The sequence below is a fragment of the Netta rufina genome (genome assembly GCF_964035555.1).
Source record: "Netta rufina genome assembly, chromosome: 18".
Taxonomy (NCBI): Eukaryota; Metazoa; Chordata; class Aves; order Anseriformes; family Anatidae; genus Netta; species Netta rufina.
The window spans coordinates 11,205,621-11,228,038 of record NC_140142.1 but is presented as its reverse complement, the minus strand read 5'-3'; the positions used below and the strand labels follow the sequence as shown (position 1 = coordinate 11,228,038).

Below are 22,418 nucleotides of genomic sequence, written 5' to 3'. Positions count from 1 at the left end.
GTGACCCTGAGACTCTGTCTGTCCCACTGGATATGATGGCACCCTTAGGTAACAGCTTGTGGCACTTGGGCTCATTCAGGTTCGTCTCACCACACCCACACCATGTGTACTCTCATATGGACAAGGCAAACATGGACTCCTAATGCAGTCATTTGGTGTCCATAGCTGGAGGAACAAACCACCTGTGAGAGCTGGGGCGAGAGCTCAGTGCTGGCAATGGTGGTTGTGAGGGGCTGCTCTGGGACCGTTGTCCTGGGGCAGGATCTCCCAGGGTGTCCAGGGTGTTTCCCAAGGGTCCAGACCAACCCCTGCTCTGCTGGTCCTCCCTGTCTCTGCTAGGAGGACAACACAGCCCAGACCCTCCCCAGTGCTCCAAAATTCCCTGACCTCTTCACAGCCTAACCCAGCCCAGCAGAACAACCCAGGCTGGGCTGGCCCCACAGCAGCAAATGAAGTAGGGGAGGTCAGTGGTCGTGTCTCTGATGCTGCAATTAACCTTCCCTCCTTTCCCTCCTGCTTCCAACCCTTTTATCTCCCCCAGGTATTCTGCAGCCTTCCAGGCCAGTCCCGCTCCCCAGCAAAGCACACCCAAACTCTGCTGGCCCTGAGGCTTCTCAGACAGCACCACTGCACACACACAGCACCCTGCTCTGCTTCCAGGACACCCCATGTCCCACACAGTCTTTCCCCAGCCCAGCACGTCTGCGCTGGCCTGAGCAGCCATTTTTACAGCCCCTGCCCATGCTGCCCACAGCCCCCGAGCCGGCAGTGCTGCTTTGTAGAGTAAGGGAGCTGTGGTGCTTGGGGCTGTGGGGGCACTCTGCAGGGCTGTGCTGGTCAGGCTGGGAAGGCAGAGCCAGCTGGTTGGGGGCACTGCCTCTGGCTGCCTCCCACACAAGTGGTTTTTGGCCATAGAAGGTGCGCACAGATAGATGGCCTTCTTCAGAATCAGAGACTTATGGACTGGCCCGATCTGGAAAGGACCTACAAGGATCATAAAGTTCACCTTTTTTTTTTTTTTTTTTTTTTTGGACTGATTCACGAAATGCAGTCTATGAAATTTCACCGATTGGGTAACTAATAATTAATGGACCCCTTTCGTATTGCCTGATGTTGCAGAGCTCTGCATTGTCTATGGAACACAAATAATGATCTTCTTTCTTTCTGGACCGCATTATCATCAGTAAATCAAAGTAAAAATAAAAGGAAAACAAAATGAAAAAAATATCTTGGTCTGTAATGAATTACATTATCAGTGATATGCAGAAGACAAGCACTTTATTGCTTGTGAAAAATGCTCAGACATCACTTTCCACACTGCATCCTTGAGCTCCTGGTTCCTCATGCTGTAGATGAGCGGGTTCACTGCTGGAGGCACCACCGAGTACAGAACTGCCAGCAAAAGATAGCAAAAGATTCAGGGATGGGGATGACATAGAGGGAGGTTTCAGATAAGTAAATGTGCCAGTGCTGATGAACATGGAGACTACAGCCAGGTGAGGGAGGCACGTGGAAAAGGTTTTGTGTCGGCCCTGCTCTGAGGCAATCCTCAGCACAGCCCTGAAAATCTGCACATAGGAGTAAAGAATGAAAAGGAAACACACAAAAAGTGAACAAGCAGTAAAAACAACAAAACCAGTTTTCCGGAGAGTGGCATCTGAGCAGGAGAGCTTGAGGATCTGGGGAATTTCACAGAAGAACTGGTCCAAGGCATTGCCTTGGCAGAGGGGGAGGGAAAAGGTATTGGCAGTGTGCAGCACAGCATAGACAAAAGTGCTGCCCGAGGCAGCTGCTGCCATGTTGAGACAAGTTCTGCTGGTCATTATTGTCCCGTAATGCAGGGGTTTGCAGATGGCAATGTAGCGGTCATAGGCCATGATGGTGAGAAGAGAAAACTCTGCTGGAATAAAGACAGCAAACATAAAGACTTGGACAGCACATCCCGATGAGGAGATGGTCTTGGTGTCCCAGAGGGAATTGGCCATGGCTTTGGGGACAGTCGTAGAGATGCAGGCAAGGTCAAAGAGTGCAAGGTTGAGGAGGAAGAAGTACATGGGGGTATGGAGGCAGTGGTCGTAAGCTATGGCTGTGAGGATGAGGCCATTGCCCAGGAGGGCAGCCAGGTAGATGCCCAGGAAGAGCCCAAAGTGCAGGAGCTGCAGCTCGCGTGTGTCTGCAAATGCCAACAGGAGGAACTCTGTGGGGAAGCTGCTGTTGGACATTTGATGCCTCAGGGCATGGTTGACTGTCCATGGAGGAAAAGACAGTGACATGTTAGAGAGACTTTTCTGAGCAAAACCTAAACCATACTTCACAGAAAACATCTTCACTGAGACTGCATCTTCACTGTATCTTCATCTGGAGAAGACTTGCTCCTGCCTAGGGCTCTATATTTCTCTGCCTCAGGGTGCCACAGACACCATTCAGATCCTCTTTGGGCTCAGCAGGAGTCAGTACTGCCTTTCAGTATATGGTAAAGAGCAGCAGAGATGGATCTCAGGCTCCCACTGACCAGAGGAATCTTCCTATTTGCAGGTGCTGAGAAGGACATCCAACAATCCGACAAGAAACAATGAAGGTGTTAGTGGTGTTTTCTGTCAGCTAAAGGTTGTGGGGTGAAATTGTGATGTTCCTCAAAGACTTAAAAATCCATTTCACTGTAATGCTCTGTGAGGTTCAGTCCCTTCTACAATCCTGACAACACCATTATCATCCCCCTGACTGTCCTCCAAAGCAGGAAGTTGAAAGCAGAGACCTCAGAGACTGCCTTCCCTTCAGGTACAGCAGGTGTTGGTCTTTCCCTTTTAAGAATCTCCCCCAAAGACGGCCAGCAGGACCTTACCCTGATGGGGGGATCCCTCCTCCCACAGCTTCTCCCCGCAGCACCCTGGGCAGCTCCCTGGGCAGGCTGAGTGCTGAGCATGGCAGGCAGCAGAGGCCCTGCCCTGGCACATAGCCCCTGGGGCACAGCAGGGACCCTGCTCTGCACCACAGCCCTGGCCACCCCTGCCTGCACCCTGGCTGCACAGCCTGCAGCCAGCCCTGTGAGAAGGAACCCTCATATCCTTTCCCTCTGACAGCTTTGGCAGGTAATCCCTGCTCTGGAGTTTGTCATTCTCCTCTTATCCAAAGAAACACTGAGAGTCTTCCTGAAAGATCCCATAGGCTGTGGGATTTGCCAGCAATTCTGGAGATGGTACCAGGAACAACAGCTGCACTACCCTGCAGCCACAGACTTACCCTGTTCAGGGCTCTGAAGATTTCTCCCACTATGAGTTCTCAGTGTCCCCCCTCCACACTGCCTTTAACATCTCCCTCCCTTTTCTCAGCCGCCCTTGTCCTCTGCAGGCAGTGCCCCCAGCCCTGCTGTGCTGTGCAGAGGAGCTGCTCCTGGGCAGAGCTGTCTCTCTGCAGTGCTGCCCGCTTGCCAGGAGCTCCCATTGGGCCCAGGAGCCCAACCCAGCTCATCAGCACAGGGAGATCTTCCCTTGGGCCTCCAGGGGAATTGACTCTGAAACTTACTGATGCAATCACTGATGGTCCTTCTGTCAGCTAGAGAGAGGCACCTACTTACAGTGTTATCTTTTCTCCTAGTTCAAAGTATGAGGTCTTTATGGTAATCATTGTTTTGAATTTAATTCATGGTAACCCCCACAAATTGCCAGGCATTTGCATCCCATCTCTTCCAAGCATTGGTTGATATGCAGGTGGAAGGAAACGTTTTCACAGCAACTGAAATCATTTTCACAGCAACTGAAATCCTCCTGTCTACACCAACTGCGTCATTTATTTTCTTCCCCACTTCTTAACATATTTTCCTTATCTCAACTCACTAGGCCTAAGACATATATATATGTATTTGCAGTTCTCTCCCCCATCCTCCTCACAGGAGGTGGGGAGGTGAATGAACTCTTGTGGTGCTTATCTGCCTGCCAGGTCCAGACACACCACAGGGAAACTCAACAAGCAGAAAACCCCTTGAATAAGTGTAAGCACTGTTCAGTAATAACCAAAATGTTGGTGTGTTATCACTGCTCTTTCCATCACAAATCTAAATAATAGCATCATAAGAACATCTGTGAAGTAAATTAACTCTATTCCAGCCAAAACACACACACCAACAACCTAAAACAAAGGTAGGCATAATTCAATATAAAATACATGACATTCCTCTGCAGAGCATGAGGGTAATTCTGCCTCTACTGATGTCCACTTCAAAGCTTTCAACCTATGGAAATTATATTTGTTTATCTTTCTTATTCCAAAGCAGATCCCAAGACCCGCAAAATTCCCCCTGATGCCAGAAGGGACGAGCGTGATCTTTTCTAACATGCCACAACTTTCACTCAGTTGCCCAGACTTCTCTTTCTAGTCAAAGGAGAGAAATCAGATGTCTCATCTGAGATGCCTTGGACTACCCCACTTCTTCACTACCTTCGTCCTTCAGAAAGGTTCCTGTAAGTGCAAGGTCATATTCCCCAGTCTTATTGGAGGGCTTCAGCTGCCCCAAGAGGGCAGAGTCTCTCTCTGGGTGGGCAACTGAATCAAGTATGCCAAATGTAGGCCAAAAAGTTGGCTGTTCAGTAACAGCACATCTGGGAAGCAGTAGCCCTTTCTGTTTAGATAACTGAATCAACCCCTACATGAAGATGTTAGGCAAAAGTGGAACCATATGGAATAATATGGAATAAGAAAAGACATTGTTGTGATTGATGTGTAAGAAGTCTTCATCTTCACAGTTTTGAAGGTTGTCTACAAAATCATTCTCGTGACTTCTTTCATAGGCTGTGGAGATGTAGTAGCAGATGATGACACTTTCCCTCTATGCAAAAATGCATTTCCTCCCAATACTTTGAATGGAGAAACTGTTCCAATAGCATGTTTGTACTGGCATATTTCACACCTACATTTCATATCTAAATGGATCTGGGAGCAATAAAGTCTTGTGAGGTTGTATGGATCCTGCCTTTACTTCTTTGCTCTGAAGCAATGGCTAGCAGTTTCCTCCTATCATCTCTGTTTATGACACAGACAAATTTTATGGGATATCCAATAGCATAACACCATAGCTTTTCAAAAACCAGACCCCAGATTCTACACAGAGGCCCAGTGCTTCTCGAAGTGGATCACTGCTTGTGCCACCACATCTGTGAGCTGCAACTGCCTCAGGCAGAAAGCGTCCTCTGCAGAGGGAGATCGTCACTTCCACTGCTCATACGGCCCGCAATATCATTGGACTGCTTTGCTGGTGGCTACTGTTTTGTTCAATGTAAGCTAAGGCTCACCTGGGAGTTTTCTGCAGAGTTTTCTGCAACATTTTCTGCATCTGCTTGAGGGTAGGAAAGCTCTGCAGGAGGATCTGGATAGGCTGCACCGATGGGCTGAGGTCAACTGCATGAAGTTTAACAAGGCCAAGTGCCGGGTCCTGCACCTGGGGCGCAATAACCCCAAGCAGAGCTACAGGCTGGGAGAGGAATGGTTGGAAAGCTGCCAGGCAGAGAAGGACCTGGGAGTGATGGTGGATAGTCGGCTGAATATGAGCCAGCAGTGTGCTCAGGTGGCCAAGAAGGCCAACGGCATCCTGGCTTGTATCAGGAACAGTGTGACCAGCAGGGCTAGGGAGGTGATCGTCCCCCTGTACTCAGCTCTGGTGAGGCCGCACCTCGAGTACTGTGTTCAGTTTTGGGCCCCTCGCTACAAGAAGGACATCGAGGTGCTTGAGCGGGTGCAGAGAAGGGCGACGAAGCTGGTGAGGGGCCTGGAGAACAAGTCCTATGAGGAGCGGCTGAGGGAGCTGGGCTTGTTCAGCCTGGAGAAGAGGAGGCTCAGGGGTGACCTTATCGCTCTTTTTAGGTACCCCAAGGGAGGCTGTAGCGAGGTGGGGGTTGGCCTGTTCTCCCACGTGCCTGGTGACAGGACGAGGGGGAATGGGCTTAAGTTGAGCCAGGGGAGTTTTAGGTTAGATGTTAGGAAGAACTTCTTCACTGAAAGGGTTGTGAGGCACTGGAACAGGCTGCCCAGGGAAGTGGTGGAGTCACCATCCCTGGAAGTCTTCAAAAAACGTTTAGATGTAGAGCTTAGGGATATGGTTTAGTGGGGACTGTTAGCGTTAGGTCAGAGGTTGGACTCGATGACCTTGAGGTCTCTTCCAACCTAGAAAATTCTGTGATTCTGTGATATGGGGGTTTGCAAGCGGTTATCCATACACACCAGGAAAATAATGGCTGCATTCCCCATCACTGTTGTCAGGTACATGAGTAGAAGGACCAGGCAGAGAAATAACTGTAGCTTCTGATCAAGCCCTGAGAAGCCTTTAAGGATGAATTCAGTAACGACAGTTCCATTGCCTACTCTCATGCCCAATTTCCATTCATCCTGCTGGGGCAGGAACATGGCAAATATACAAGTCCAATAATTTCATGGCCTAGACAGAAGGCTATCTCCTTCCTTCTCTATTTTCTTCTTGACGGCTTCCTATACAATAGAGACTGACTTTTCTGTTTTACATATCAGGCAGAATCCTCTGAGAATTTCTTGTCTTCTTTCCAACTTTGTCCATCAGCCACAAATGATTCTCAAGAACACAAGACTAACAAGGTGTTGTTAGCGATTGCACCCTGTTCCTGGGAAAGTCCATGTTCACTCAGAACAATTGCAAACATCCATCATAACAATGTTTTAAAAGGAAATCTCATGTCCTGAACAAATACTTTCTATTACATAGGAGCTAAACCATCAGTTCAAATATGTACATTGAAAGTTATTCTCTCTCCTCTTCAGTACTTGCCTTTTTGGACTAGCAGCAGCTGAGGATCCCTTGATTTCAAACTGAGAAAACTTCAAGTACCTCTTTTGTAATGTCCTGCTTTCTTCTACATCATCTCCCTTTGCTTCTTTAGGAATGAGGGAATACCAGTAGTAAGTGTAGTTTGCCTTTTTTAGTACTGTAAATTAAGGCCAAAATTCATTGTGGTCCCACCAGATCAGTGGAAATGGATCTGTCACACAATCTCATCTAACCTCATTCTGTGTGGAAATGCAGTTGTTTCTGTAGTTGCTCTTCTGTCTTACTATCAAACGTCCTCACCTAAATGCCTTATGTTTCTGAGAGGTGTAAAAATCTTGTCATCTTTAAAAGTTTAAGGACAGTCCTTGTTGTATGAAGAATAAATGTCTAAAAAAAGCAAAGTGCCAAGTACTACTGTGTAGGTTTATATTTCAGTTGTCTAGAAGTCACATCCTTCAGGTTGAGAAATTTAACTTACTCCCATCCTGTCAACTCTGAGAGAGAGAGAGAGAGTCTGAAAGAGATTCCTCACCTTTGTTTGTCATGACAGTTCTAGGCTGGGACGACCCAGCCATGAGCACTTTCTCTTGTCTCCACTGACTGTTGGGGGAGCCTCGGGAGAACAAGTTCTCAGAGGCACCAGGAGTGAAGTAGATTAAACTCATTACTCAAGTTTCTGATGATTTTAGTAAATTACTCCCTTCTGTAAATCAAACTACTCCTCTAACAGGAAAATAAGCAAAACTAAAACAAAAACCACAAGAGAAACTTGTTCAGCAAAGACAGACATTTTCTCCTTCACCTTTCCCTATGTGTTTAGACATAGAAAGGATCAGAACAGATGACTGCAAAAAGAGAACAACTCTAAATCCAAAGGTGGGGAAGGAGATGATGGATTCAAGGCAGTGAAGTAGTTTCTGTGTGGGCTGTATTGTCCCCTCAGGACTTGTCCCAGAGCAGAATGGGTGCACTTAGGCAGTAAAATGGGAAACTCAGAAGTGGGGAGTACAACCATGTTTGCATCGACATTTCAGCCTGGGGTTTGGGCTGGTCTTAGACTCCAAATGCCCTGCCTTGCTCTTTGCCTCTAGACTGGCAAAGAGGAATCTGTGCACTGGCTTCATCTGGAAAACTTCTTCAGATTAAACCATTGGCTGTAATTGTTTTAGCTGAAGATTGGCCTGGTCACCAACAGCAATATGTTGTGGTTTAGACCTGACAGGCAGCTAAGCACTGAGGGGATCTGGTCAAGGACCATTTCCTCTGCAACGAGGGTAAATAATCATGGGAGGCAGTGATGGGAAACAAGTCTGGTCAGTCACATTAATCATAAGATCACAAAAACATAGAAAGATTTGGTTTCAAAGGCACCTTAAACATCACCTAGTTCCAACTGCCCTGCCGTAGCCAGGGGCACCTTCCACCAGACCAGGTTGCTCAAACCCCATTAAGCCTGGCCTTGAACACTTCCAGGGATGGGGCACCCACAATTTCTCTGATCAATCTGTTACAGTGCCTCACCACCCTCAGAGAAATCAATTTCTTCTGAATATCCAGTCTAAAACTACCCTCTCTTAGTTTAAAAGCTACCTCTGTTCTGAATGGAAATGCAGAAAGGGAAGACACACTGGGCACAGTTGTTTGTGCTGCTTCTTCTGCTGCTAAGGACAAGAGTTATGCATCCCAGTCTGTCTCGGGAGCCTCACACTGAAATGTAGGTGCACGGGGTTCACATCCAATCCTGATATATGACCTCCTCATCCTTGTGGAGATGGTCAAAGAAGAGGAGCAGTCATTTGTAAGCACCCAGGAAAGAAGTGCACAGCATCTGTCCCAGTCCTTGTCTTTTATACTTCCTGCAGCTATGGAAATGGGGGACAGTCACCTTAGAGGCCTATATCGTGCTTTTCTGATCCATGCAGAATTTTCAGATAACCAAGGGCATCAGAAATGGCCCCAGAAACTCATGTCTGGGATATCCCATCTATTTTTATTCACAAGCTCTCATCTGCATGGTATCTCTCCTCCAGCTGGACCCCTCTCTTCACATCTAATTCCTTTTCCAAGGAGCCCCCAGTGGGCTGCAGCAGCTCAGTACTTTGGCAACTTGGTTGTCCATGTTGCACCTGGACTATTGCCCATGGTGGGGGTTGGGAGAATTTCCTTTCCTCTTCTTGTCTCACACCTGGCTTTCTCATCTGGAAGAAATCTCAGCTGATGGCTTCAGAAGAATTTTGTCTCTCTGTGAAACTCCAGAGAAATATCCTCATCAATCAAAGTGTTCATCGAGCAAGGATCTGTGTGGGTTGTGTTTGTTGAAAGTTGAGAAGCAGACAGTCCTGGAATTGTGATCACTGGTGGGCTAAAGCAGCCCTGTGTTTCAGTTCTCCTCTGTGCTGAGGAAGGACGCTGCCATCTGACACTGAGCAAACCAGAACCTTGGTAAGGAAGCCTCTGAGACATGGGGTAGAGAAAGGAGTAAAAGTTTTATTTAATCACACCTGGAATTTGATTGAAAGCACTTGATTTGATTAAGGTATGCATTAAAGGTGATGTTTATATTTTTTGTGTGTTTTTGGGGTATTGTTTGATATGTTACAAGAAAGATGCATGATATTGTTCAATATACAAGAAAAACATGTTAATATATATATGCTAATATATATAGGGTCAACATGGTAATATATATATTATGTTTATTCCTTGATCTTATAGGACATTCTAAGGAAAGTAAGAGGGATTTGGGACAAGGGAACTACAAGATGCAACGACAGACTTCAGTGGAGAAGTCTGATGTCAGGAGAAGTAATGCAAGTCCTAGGAGATCAATGAGAGAAATGGTGCAAGATTGGGAGTTGATGGTCAAGATTGTCTGTACAGTGTCAAACTTCTACCTCTCCAGACCTCCTTAAGAGACTCTTAGGCCTTTCTGTGTCTTAATAAGCCCAAGGTATAGTTGCTTACAAGTTTATCAGCTTCAGCACCTTAGAGCAGACTGATGAGATCTCTCAGAAAGCCAAAGTCAGAAGCCAAACCCCAAAGTCCTTCAAAGCACTGATTGGTCCCAATAAGGGCCATTTCTGAAAAAGCCCCATGGACACCTTAGAGCAGGCAAATGGAGGCCATCATTACAGGTAGGCCAAGGCCCTGTGCAGGTGGCTCTGAGCCTGAGAAAATGCTGGCTTTGTTTCATCAGGCAGAAAGGCCAAGGCCTCCTGCCAGCCCTGGGCAGAGAGGTCCTGTCCCTCACGTGTTGCTCCGGTCACTTCCTTGGGCAGTGGGTTGCGGGGTATGCAGTGCCAAGTAACACACATTGGTGTGACGCCTCCTGGCCTCCTTCAGGAGGTGCAAAGAGGAAATAAGGATCCAGTTGTATTGTTTTCTCACAGTACAGCATCTCCTCCAGGACCTTGGTGGCAGAGAAACCTGCCGTAGCCAAGGGGACAAGAACTTGGCTTTATTTCATAGAATCATAGAATATCCCGAGTTGGAAGGGACCCATAAGGATCATCAAGTCCCGCTCCTGGCACTGCACAGGTCTAACCAACAGTTTAGACCATGTGAGTAAGTACACAGTACAATCTCTTCTTAAATTCAGACAGGCTTGGTGCAGTGACTACTTCACTGTGGAGCCTGTTCCAGTGTGCAACCACCCTCTCGGTGAAGAACCTCTTTCTGATGTCTAGCCTAAACTTCCCCTGCCTCAGCTTAACACCATTCCTGCGGGTCCCATCACTGGTGTTTACAGATAATAGGTCACCTGCCTCTCCACTCCCCCTCGTGAGGAAGGTGTAGACAGCAATGAGGTACCCCCTCAGCCTCCTCCTCTCCAGGCTGAACAGGCCCAGTGACCTCAGCTGCTCCTCATATGTCTTCCCTCTAGGCCCTTCACCATCTTTGTCACCCTCCTCTGGACGCTCTCCAACAGTTTAATGTCCTTTTTGTACTGTGGTGCAAAAACTGCACACAGTACTTGAGGTGAGGCTGCACCAGCACAGAGCAGTATGGAATTTGCAAGGTCTAGCCTTGCCTGTGCCCACTGTCCATCTCCACCACTGTCTTTCCTATGCTGTCCCACACCTGTCCCTGTTTCCCTTCAGGGAAACAGATTCTCTTTGAGTTGGTGGAACTCTTCAGAAAGTTTCTCCACAGCTGAGACGCAGGCCTGTAAGGAAGAGGAGAGACTTCCTTCATACTGCCGAAGTTGTTTAGCTACTTCGTCCGCTGTGGGTTCCTCATCATCTTTCCAGGCCATTATTGCCAATGAACTGGCATATGATGATGGTGCACTCTGTACAAACTTCCGCCACATGGGTCATGTACACCTGACTTCATCTGGATCTTTGGATGTTTGTCTGAGGTCTGAATCCTCATAAATCACTTCCCTTACGGCTAATTCCCTCAGGTACTGGATTCCCTTCTCCACAGTGGTCCACTTGCCTGGTAGACATAAAAGTTCTTCCTTGAAGGGATACCTTTCCCTCACAGCTGAGAGGAGACGCCTCCAGAGGCTGTGAGATTGTGCTCCATCTGCAATTGCTTTGTTAATGCCTGTGTCTCTAGCAAGGGATCCCAGTTGTCTGGCTTCCCTGCTGTCTAATTCCACACAATTGGCTCCAGTGTCCCAGCATCAGAGCAGCCAGGTGACAAGCTGCTCACCTATACAGCGACCAAAATCTTTTCGCACATCTTGTAGCTCACGCTTGTATAGGTTTTGGGTAGTTACTGTTGATTTTTCGGCATCCTCATCTTCCTCCTCCCTGAATGCAAACATTCATCTGGCTTTCCCATGTTGCTCCCATGTTGACATTTCCGTGGCTTCATTGATGTCTGTACCTGCTCCAATTGTGTCCTAAAAAACAAATCCCTGGACTCATAACAGATTCCCTTCAGGTAACTTCTGACATAGCACATCCCTTCCACTACCTTATCTTCCCTCTCTTCCCCACCCCACCACCCAAAGCTTCCCTTTGAGGCAGGTTTTTTCTCAGATGCTTTTTCCCATGACCAAGGAAAGTTCCAACAACTCAGAAACCATCCTTCACACAGGCATCCACACCCATCGGCCTTCCTGGGGCCTGTCAGCTGACCAGACACAAGAAACCTCACCATGATCTTCCAGGCCATGTGGCCTTCCTGATGGTCTTTCAGCTCCTCAGATAGACACAACTAAGCTGCATGCCTGCTGCACCCCAGTCATGTACTTAGGCACAAGACATTTGACAACCCACAGCCAAGGCAGTTTCTGCATGGGCCTTTCAGGTACTTGGGCAGAGGGCATCACACAAGCACCATGCCGGACAGGTGCCTTCTGCTGGCTTGTGAGAGACACTGGGAGATGTGAGCCTAAAAGCCCATTTGGAGCCAGGAGATAAGGGTTGACCTGGTAGCTACTTCAGAAATATGGGACCTCCAAGTGCCTTGCCCAGCTGTGCTCCTGCTGCTGGCCTCTCAGCTCCAGAGGCAGAAGTGGCCTCACAGTACCCACCAAAACCGATTGCTTCCTGCTGCAGTCAGAGTTTCTAAGGCACAATCGACACTCTATAAGAACATCCAAACCCAGCACCCTCCTTGAGGCCCAGCACCTAAGAAATGAAAGCAAGGTCGCCGTCATCCTCCAAGTCCATGCACCTCCTGATGGGCTTTCAGCTTCTCTGATGTACAGCAGACACCTGTGTGCAAGCTCTGTTAGGTACTAGGGTAGGACTGACCTTGAAATAAATATTTACACTAGTTTCATGTCAGTGCCTCCTCTGTTACATATGACAGCCACAATGATACAAGTATACACCAGCCATGTTTCTGAAGGTGGCACATCATGGCCTCAGTCAGAAGTGCCCTGACACCCACCTGCAGAGCCATGGGCCTCCTGCTGCCTCCTGAGATCCTGAGGCACAGCTGACCTCAGCAGAAAATCCCCATCCATCTCCTCTTTGAGCCCTATGACCTGAGCAGATCCATGTCACCTCCTCCAAGACCAAGCAATCGCTGCAGGACCTCTCAAGCCATTCTTAGCCTCATGGGGTGAAACCGCTTCAGTTTTGTGATAAGAGTGCAGGAATGAGGGATTTGAGGTTTTAGTTGCTCAGGTCAGGGTTTAGGAATTAGATCTTATCTTCTAGGTTAGGGGTTGAGCAGTGTCTTAGAGGGAGGCTTCGGTGTAGTGCTTTGGGTAGACAGTCAGTGTTTAGGGTATGAGCTAGATCTCTGGTTAGGGTTACATTATGTGCTTTGTTACAGGACAAGGGTTGGTGTTAAGGATGGCAATTTAATGCTAGCGATTAAGGGCTAGGGATGAGGGTAATCTATTGGTTAACACTAATGGTAGTGGGTGATGTGCTTGGGACTCTTTGATAAAGGTAGGATTTGAATTTGGGGATTAGAGCAGTGGATTCCTTCCATGGTGAAGAATAGTAATTAGGGTAACACTAGGCTTTAATGTTCCTGGTTAGAAATATTACCAAGGCATAACCTGAATATTTTCCCAATGAGTATAGCAGAACCATCAGCCTTACCTGAACAATAGTCACTTCTTCAAAATCTTTCCTTTCTGTTAGCCAAGCTAATTTTCTCTCCCCCAACTCTCCCACCTTTATTCTTCCAGATTTCCCCTGACCTCCCCAAATGCGTCACCCTGTTGGAGGCAGCTTTTTGATGGCCTTTATGACCTCAAAGTCTCTGCCTCCCTGCTGTTGGCCAGACAGGTATGGGACAGAACTGACATCACAGCCAGCATCCACAGGGCTACAAGGAGCTGTTGTGCTCAGGAGGCCTCTTCCCAGCCCCTCTCCTCTTCCCCACCCCCCCCCCCCCAAAGGAGCAGTGGGTGCAGGGGATGCCCTGAACAATCCCTCAAGTTTGTTCATGATCTGGTAGGCCTGCCTACCAGCTCATGCTTCAGAAGGTCTTCCCCACATCGAAAGTCATGCTGCCTCTAGTTCCTGCAGGGAATCCTGAAGGGAATGGCTATCTCTGTGTGGAAAAGTGAATGAAGAACTGAATATATATTTTAGGAAAATGTTGAGAACTCTTCAGAGAAGGAGTTAGTGTGAAAGTTATAATGACTACCATTGCTTTAGTTAGCTGGTTTACTAGGGGACCACAGCTCTAAAGAGAAGTGACCTTGAGACTCTGTCTGTCCCATTGCACATGATGAAACCCTTCGGAAAGAGCTGATGGCACTTGGGCTCACTCAGGTTCATCTCACCACACGCACACCATGGGCAGTCTCAGATGGACAAGGCAAACATGGACTCCTGATGTAGTCATTTAGTGTCAATAGCTGGAGGAACAATAAACTCTGTGAGGTGGGAGGAGAGCCCAGTGCTGGGAGTGGTGGTTGTGAGGGGCAGCTCTGGGACCATTGTCCTGGGGCAGGATCTCCCAGGGTGTCCAGAGAAGAAGGGCCCAGACAAGCCCCTGCTCTGCTGGTCCTCCCTGACTCTTGTAGGAGGCCAACCCAGCCCAGCCCCTCCCTAGCTCTCCACACCTCCCTGTGCATCAAATGGAGGAGTGGAGGTCAGTGACAGTGTCTCTGCTGTTGCCATCTGCAGGAGATTCCCCTCCCACAGGCATCCTGCAGACCCCCAGCCCAGCCCCACTCCCCAGCACAGCACAGCACCACACTGCTGGCCCTGGGGCTCCTCAGGCAGCAACACTGCACACACTCAGCGCCCTGCTCTGCTCCTGGGACACCCCATGTCCCACACAGCCTTGCCCCAGCCCAGCATGTCTGGGCTGGCCTGAGCAGCCATTCCTGCAGCTCCTGCCGATGCTGCCCACAGCCCCCCACCTGGCGGTGCTGCTCTGCAGAGCGAGGGGACTGTGGTGTGCGGGGCCATGGGGGCACTCTGCAGGGCCATGCTGGTCAGGCTGGGAAGGCAGAGCCAGCTGGTGGGAGGCACTGCCACTGACTGTCTGCCACACAAATGGTTCTTTGACCATGGAGGGTGCACACAGATAGCTGGCCTTCTTCAGAGTCAGAGACTCATAGAAGAGAAATAAACAAAGCAAGGAGCCTCCTTTGAGTCCGTCCCTTTGCAATATCCATGAGAGCAGGTCTGGGAGAAGTGCTGATCCTTCAGGCACTGCCCTCAGCAGATCCCCTTTTATGCTGGAGATGCTGGTACGGAGCCAGCTGTGTTAGAGAAGTGCCCCTGGCCTGCCCTACCTGTGGACACAGGACTGCCCCACAGCAGCACAGTGAGCAAGTGACAAGAGCAATCAGTCCTCACAGCAACACGAGATCTCTGAAGGAGAATGTTGAAGGTTAAAGAGAGTATCTCAGGAAAGACCAAACCCTGGAACAACCTGACACAGTGCTGCTGTGCCAGAACTCTTTTTCCTTTCATCTCTGCACACAGTCAAGTGCCAGTGCAGCTTTCACACGGGTCTCCAAGAAAGGATCCCAGGCAAGCAAGACACTTCAGAATCTATTCCTTTATTTAAAGACTCAGAGATCCTGGATCCTCATTTAACCAGAGGCTGAAATCATAGGAGAAAGGTAGATAATGAAATGGAAGGGGATGAACAATCAAATTTCTTCATATTGTATTGTGTTAAATTATGAGTGAGATACAGAAGAAGACAGGCAGTCTATGGCTTGTCTTAGCAAAAAAATACTCAGTCATCAGTTTCCACACTGCATCCTTCAGCTCCTGGTTCCTCATGCTGTAGATGAAGGGGTTCACTGCTGCAGGCACCACTGAGTACAGAACTGCCAGAAAAAGATTCAGGGATGAGGAAGACATACTGAGTGGTTTCAGGTAGGAAAATATAGCAGTGCTGATGAACAGGGAAACCACAACCAAATGAGGGAGGCATGTGGAAAAGGCTTTGTGTCGGCCCTGCTGTGAAGGGATACTCAGCACTGCTCTGAAGATCTGCGCATAAGACAGCACAATGGAAATGAAACAAACAAATAATAAACAAGCACTAACCACAATAAGTTTAGCCTCTTTGATGTAAGCATCTGAACAGGAGAGCTTGAGGATCTGGGGAATTTCACAGAAGAACTGGTCCAGGGCATTTCCCTGGCAGAGGGGCAGTGAAAATGTATTGGCAGTGTGCAGCAGAGAATAAAGAAAAGCACTGCCCCAGTGTCCTGGTTTCAGTTAGCACAGAATTAATTTTCTTCCTAGTAGCTGGTGGAATGCTGTGTTTTGGCTTAAAATGAGAAGAGTGCTGATAACACCCCGATGCTTTAATTGTTGCAGAGCAGTGCTTATACTAAGCCAAGGACATCTCAGCCTTTGCTCTGTCCTGCCAACGGGCAGGCTGGGGGGTGCAGTAAGAGCTGGGAGGGGACAGACCCAGGACAGGTGACCCAAACTAGCCAAAGGGGTATTCCATACCATCTGACGTCATGCTAAACAATATATAGGGGTGGCTAGCCGGGGGGAGGGGGCCGGACTGCTCGGGGTTAGGCTGGGCATCGGTCAGCGGGTGGTGAGCAATTGCATTGTGCATCACTTGTTTGTACATACTATTATTACTTTCGTATTATCCCCATTGTATCATCATTATTATTATTGTTATTATTATTTTTGTTATTTTTTTTTTCCTGTCTTATTAAACTGTCTTTATCTCAACTCACGGGCTTCACTTTCCATTTCTCTCCCCCGTCCCAGAGAGGGAGGGGGGAGGGTGAGCGAACGGCTGCGTGGTGTTTAGCTGCCGGTCGGGTTAAACCACGACACCCAGGTAGCTGCTGTCATGTTGACACAAGTTCTGCTGTCCATTATTGTCCCGTAGTGCAGGGGTTTGCAGATGGCAATGTAGCGGTCATAGGCCATGAAGGTGAGAAGAAAAAACTCTCCTGTGACAAAAGCAACAAACATAAAGACCTGAATAGCACAGCCTGCATAGGTAATGGTTGTTGTGTCCCACACAGAATTGGCCATGGCTTTGGGAACAGTGGTGGAGATGGAGCCCAGGTCGAGGAGGGCGAGGTTGAGAAGGAAGAAGTACATGGGGGTGTGGAGGTGGCGGTTGCAGGCTATGGCTGTGAGGATGAGGCCGTTGCCCAGGAGGGCAGCCAGGTAGATGCCCAGGAAGAGCCCGAAGTGCAGGAGCTGCAGCTCGCGTGTGTCTGCAAATGGCAGGAGGAGGAACTCTGTGGGGAAGGTGCTGTTCGACATTTAATGCCTCAGGATTTGCAGACCTGCTCTAGGAGAATAAAAAAGTGACAAATTAAGTAGACATCTCTGAGCAAAACCCAGTCCTCCTCTCACAGAAATTACTTTTCCCTGAGCTGAATGAGGAATGTGTCAGCTCCTTCTCCAACTCTCCCAACTGGATGACAGTGTGCCTGACAGTTTAAAATGAAGCTTGGGCAACTTGTTCCCAAGAAGACACCCTCAGGGCAGGGCCCAGCAGTCCATGTCAGAACACAACCTTACACCCACCTGCACCCCTGACAAAGAGAGTAGGAGAGCCACTAACAGCTTTATAAATAAGAAAGAATACTAAAAATCCCCAAACAGTTGACAGAGAAAAAGGCTGATGGGCATGCAGGGAAGCCTTCAGTTTACCAAGGTTGCATGCCACCTATGGAAGTGACACTGCACAGCAGGTACTCTTAGCCTCCTCATTGTGTATCACCTTGCAGGACACATGTTCCTCTCCTGTTCTGGAGGTCCAGCTGAGGAGGAGGTGGCTCATGCCCTAAGGCCCCTGAGGGCAGAGGCTGTGCTGGGTGGCAGAGGAGAGCAGGGGGTTGCTGCAGAGAAGGTGCCCACACTGCAGGCCTGGCAGGGAGTGTCTGAATCCTCCCTCCCTTGGTGTTTCAGGCAGCAGCTCCCTCTCCATCCCTGCCCAGGTCTCTGCTGCCTGGAGCTGTCTCTGCTGGCAGCTGCTTCCCTGTCCCCACATCTCCTCCCTGCCATGGCTCACAGACAACATTCCACCCGCTGTGTGCTCAACTCTGTCTTGCAGACACCACCTGTTCCTGTATAATTTTCAGGAATATCTCCATGTGTTCACTGGTTATGGAGTAGCTCGTACCTATCAAGAGCTAAGAAGAACTTGGCTCTCAGGGTCTTCATCAAACTGTAGAAATAAATTCCCATCTCCCACTGCCACCCAGGAAAGCAAGAGGAGAGAAGTCGAAATGCAAACACCTTCCCTTCAAGAATTCCTTGCTCTGATCTTCCTCCTGAGGAGTCTCCTCCAAAATGCCCTCAGGGTGCTCTGGAGCCTGACTCATAGAGCAGCATCTGGACAGGAGGAGAGTCCTGCTGAGTTATGAGGTTCCTCATAGACCTACAGATCTCTTTCCGTGTAATGATCTTGGAGCTTGTTTTACTAATACAAACCTGAGAACTTCATTATCATTCCCCTGACTGCCTTTCAAGGAAGAAAAGTTAAAGCACAGACTCCAAAGAGTGTCTTCCCTTCAGGTAGTCCCTGCCTTGGTTTTCACTGTCAAGAATATCCCTAAATATGCAGTGAGGGTTCTGTGAAGCTGTGAGCAGCCTGCCCCAGGCAGAAGCATCTGGACACCAGCAGGACCCTGCCCTACCCTGTCCTGCCAGGGGACCCCTTCCACCCACAGCTTCTTCCCGCAGCACCCTGGGCAGCTCCCCAGGCAGGCTGAGTGCTGAGCCTGGCAGGTAGCAGAGGCCCTGCCCCAGCACACAGCCCCTGGGGCACAGCAGGGACCCTGCTCTGCACCACAGCCCTGGGCACCCCTGACTTCACCCTGACTGCACAGCGTGCAGCCGGCCCCATATGAATGAACCCTCATGTCCTGTACTTCTGACAGTTTTCACAGGTGAGCCCGGCTCTGGATCTTGTTCTTCTCCTCTTATTCAAAGAAGCTCTGAGAGTCCTCCTGAAAGATTCCATAGGCTGTGGGTTTTTCCAGCAAATCTGGAGATGGCACTAGGAACAACAGCTGTGTTGCCCTGCAGCCAGAGACTTACCCTGTTCAGGGCTGTGAAGATTTCTCCCACAGTCAGCTCTCAGCATCCCCCCTCCACTCTGCCTTTAACATCTCCCTCCCTTCTCTCACTGCCCTTGTCCCCTGCAGGCAGTGCCCCCAGCCCTGCTGCGCTGTGCAGAGGAGCTGCTCCTGGGCAGAGCTGTCTCTCTGCAGTGCTGCCCACTTGCCAGGAGCTCTCCTTGGGCCCAGGAGCCCGGCCCAGTTCAGCAGCATAGCTCCAGCCCTAGGCTTTGCTGCCTCTTTACTTCTTGTTTCCCTTGAGATGTCCCTCGTGCTCCAGGGCTGACACCTCCTGCAAGGCAACAGTCACCTCTGCAGAACATACTTTGAAGTCAACTGAAATAATGAAGTCATCTGAAATAATTACCAAATATCCCTTTGAAACAGCAGAGAGAGGCTGAGTACAGAACTATGGTTAGTCCTAAGAGAGTTTGATTGTCACTGAGAGGTGCAAACAATCCCTCTGGAAAACTCTGTTTATGGCCAATAACAGATAGGACACACAGGCAGGGATGGGAAGGTGCTAGCTACCCTTGTGCGGGGCAATGATCCATGTGAAGCATCTCATCCCCAGCTGGACACTCTTGATCCATGTGGTGATCCTTGTGTGATGAAGCTCCCCTCACACGCCCCACCAACCCATGGGAGCTTGTTCAGTTGGTTCAGTTCAGTGTGACCTCTATGTGAGTGAGCAGCTGGAGTGCATGGAGCCCTGCTTGGGGATGAGTGAGGATCTGACAGTGAGCTGATTGGTCAGGAGAAAGGGAGGGTAGGGACAGGGGACATTATAGTGGGAGTCTGCTGCAGGCTACCTGATCAGCAAGACCAGTAGATGAGGCCCTCTGTAAACACATAGAAGCAGCTTCACATTCAAAAGCCCTGGTCCTCAGGGGGGACCAACCACCCTGGTATCTGCTGGAGGGACAGCACAGCAGGGCATAGTCAATCCAGGACGGTCCTGTTATGCATTAATGATACCTTCCTTCTTCCACTGATAGCAGAGAGAAGTGCTATGCTGGACCTCGTTCTCAGCAACAAGGAGGGGCTGGTGGGGAATGTGAAGCTCAAGGGCAGCCTGGGATGCAGTGGCTGTCAAATGGTGCAGTTTAGGATGCTAAGTGCAGCAAGGAGGGAGCACAGCAGGCTCACTACCCTGGACTTCAGGAAAGAAGACTTGGCCTCGTTGGACATCTCTTTTGCAGAGTCCCATGGGACAAAGCCCTTCAGGAAAGAGGGACCAAAGAGGATAAAGCTGCTTGGTCTTCATGGATCACCTCTTCCAAGCTGTGGTGGTTTTACTTGGGTGGGCAGCTGAGCTCCAACACAACCACTCTATCACTCCCCCTTCCTCAAAGGGAAAGGGGAAGAAAATACAATGCAAAGGGCTCAAAGGTTGAGAGAAGGACAGGAAGACTGCTCAAAAGCTATTGTGATGGGCAAAACAGACTCAGAGTAGGGAGATAGTCTGTAAAATTTATTGCCTATTAGTAGCAAGCTAAAGATATGAGAAACAAAGTAAAGAAAGCCCAGAACACTTTCCCTCATCTACCATCTTCCACCTCCTCCTCCCAAGCAGCAGAGGGGAACAGGGGAAGGGGGTCTGTGGTCAGTCTATAGCACTTTGTTTCTGATCTTCTTGGTCACTCTCTTCCCCTGCTCCAACGTGGGGTCCCTCCCATGGGATCACATCTTTCCCGAACTGATCCTGTGTGGGCTTCCTACAGGCAGCAACTCTTCAAGAACTGCTCCAGATATGGGTCCGTACCACGGGGTCCATCCCTCAGGTGCACACTGCTCCAACCTGGGTCTGCCACGGGCAGCAGCTCCTGCCAGGTCACCTGCTCCTGTGTGGGCTCTTCTCCATTGGCTACAGCTCTGGGCCAGAATCTACTCTGGTGGGGTTCCTCCACAGGCTGCAGCCTTCTTCAGTGCAGGTCCACCTGCTCCACCATGGTCTCCTTCATGGCCATTTCTCTAAGGAGGGAGTTGGTGCAAGGGATCTACAAGGTGCAGCTGCAGACTTCTGTGGAGAAGTCTGATGTCAGGAGAAGTGATGCAAATCCTGGTGGGACAATGACAGAAATAGTGGGGTTGGAAGGTGAGGAGCAAAGTTGTCCATAAAGGGTCAGACTTCTCCTACCTGTCCAGACCTCCTTAAGAGATGCTCGGGGCTTGCTGTGTCTTAATAAACCCCAAAGTATAGCTTCTGCAAAGTCCAACAACTTCAGCTCCTGAAAGGAGACTGATGAGTTAATTAGAGGTCATGATTACAGGCTGGCCAAGGCACTTTGGAGGTGGCTCTGAGGCTGAGAGAATGCTGGCTTTGGTTCATCAAGCATAAAGACTTGTCGTGGTTTAACCCGGCTGGCAGCTAAACACCACACAGCCGTTCGCTCACCCTCCCCCCTCCCTCTCTGGGACGGGGGAGAGAAATGGAAAGTGAAGCCCGTGAGTTGAGATAAAGACAGTTTAATAAGACAGGAAAATAATAATAATAATAATAATAATACAATGATGATAATAGTACTACTACTAATAATATGTACAAACAAGTGATGCACAATGCAATTGCTCACCACTCGCTGACCGATGTCACACGGGGATGCTGCTCTGTTTGTTCTTTCTCTTATTAAAGCCAGAAACACACAGCGATGGGAAGCAGACGACGGCACAATTGTGGCAACTCTCCCTTTGAGAAGTCATCTGGAAGGAACATTCAGCGCTATCCAGGACAAGTAAGATGACCCCAACCCACAGCCACCAGCCTCGAACAGCAAGCAGGAAGGTGACATGATCGGGTGAGAATGGGAGTGACCGCTCCATGAGGATGATGGGACAGGGACGGCCTCAGTGGGTCACTTGAGACCCTTGGGCACAGAGACAGAGGTGGCAGGGGTCACAGAGGGATGCTGCTCTGTTTGGTGCTTCTTCTCTTTCAGCCAGAATCCAGCAGCGATTGGACCAGACCAAGGCACAATCCTGGCCGCTCTCCCGTTCAGCAGTCAGCTGGAATAAGAGCTGCCAACGCTCTCCAGGACAGGTAAGATTGCCCCAAACCACACCCGCCGGGTTCTATTAGCAAGCAGGACGGTGACACGACCAGGCTAGGATGGGAGTGACTGCTCCATCAGGACGAGACACAGACGGCCTTGGTGACTCGCTGGAGACCCTCGGGCACAGAGGCAGGGGCTGCCCGTGTTCACAGAGGGATGCTGCTCTTTTGGTGCTTCTCTTTTGCAGCCAGAATCACACAGCGATGGCACCAAAACACAGCACACTCCAGGCCACTCTCCCCTTGAGATATCAGCTGGAATAAGAGCTGCCAACACTCTGCAGAACAGGTAGTATCCCCCCAACCCACACCCACCAGGTTCTAACAGCAAGGAGGACAGTGACATGATCGGGGAAGGACGGGAGTGGCCGCTGTATGAGGACACTGGTATAATGACAGCCTTGGTGAGTCGCTGGAGACCCTCGGGCACTGAAGTAGGGGCAGCCTGTGCTCTCAGTGGGATGCTGCTCCGTTTCGTGCTTCTCCTTTTGCAGCCAGATTCACACCGCGATGGGACCAAAACACAGCAGACGCCTGGCCACTCTCCCCTTGAGAAGTCAGCTGGAAGGAAGAGCTCCCAACACTCTACCTGACAGGTAAGATCGCCCCAAGCTACACCCCCGATGGTCCACAGC

At 49.5% G+C, this 22,418-nt stretch overlaps 1 pseudogene across 1 annotated transcript; it reads right to left on the bottom strand.

The window, feature by feature from the left end:
- Window positions 1-1,252: 1,252 nt before the first annotated feature.
- LOC311216475 (olfactory receptor 14C36-like) lies at window positions 1,253-16,926 on the bottom strand (annotated as a pseudogene). Its single transcript has 2 exons — window positions 16,678-16,926; window positions 1,253-1,973 (listed from the first exon to the last, which is right to left on the bottom strand). The product of its transcript is annotated as an olfactory receptor 14C36-like (transcript).
- Between the last annotated feature and the right edge of the window lie 5,492 nt (window positions 16,927-22,418).